The sequence below is a fragment of the Priapulus caudatus genome, unplaced genomic scaffold (assembly GCF_000485595.1).
Source record: "Priapulus caudatus unplaced genomic scaffold, Priapulus_caudatus-5.0.1 Scaffold3077, whole genome shotgun sequence".
In the NCBI taxonomy this organism is placed as follows: Eukaryota; Metazoa; Priapulida; class Priapulimorpha; order Priapulimorphida; family Priapulidae; genus Priapulus; species Priapulus caudatus.
This window is the reverse complement of record NW_014580138.1, coordinates 19,955-20,359: the sequence shown is the minus strand read 5'-3', so window position 1 is coordinate 20,359 and position 405 is coordinate 19,955. Positions and strand designations below refer to the sequence as shown.

The window sequence follows — 405 nt, the reverse complement described above, 5'->3', positions numbered from 1 at the left end:
AAACAAACAAACGCACAAACCCACAAACCAACAAACACACGCCTGTGAAAACATAACCTCCTGCCAACCCCTTGGTAATACACACAGGTGTGGCTGATGGGTATGGATGTGAGGATAGGCAGTGGCGTTGTCATGGATACGGACACGCACATCCGTCCGGCTGCGGCAATAAAGCTTCTCTACATGCGACCCACGACCGATCCCATCAGTAAAATGTAAGTCTCCACGTAATAAAGCTTCTCTACATGCGACCCACGACCGATCCCATCAGTAAAATGTAAGTCTCCACGTAATAAAGCTTCTCTACATGCGGCCCACGACCGATCCCATCAGTAAAATGTAAGTCTCCATGTAATAAAGCTTCTCTACATGCGGCCCACGACCGATCCCATCAGTAAAATGTAA

At 47.9% G+C, this 405-nt stretch overlaps 1 long non-coding RNA gene across 1 annotated transcript in view; it reads left to right on the top strand.

Annotated features, from left to right (window-relative positions):
• Positions 1-89: 89 nt before the first annotated feature.
• Positions 90-405, top strand: part of LOC106819269 — a 3,504-nt gene continuing 3,188 nt past the window's right edge. The window contains exon 1 of the long non-coding RNA XR_001395388.1: positions 90-215. This is a non-coding gene — a long non-coding RNA (uncharacterized LOC106819269). The remainder of the gene's footprint in view (positions 216-405) is intronic.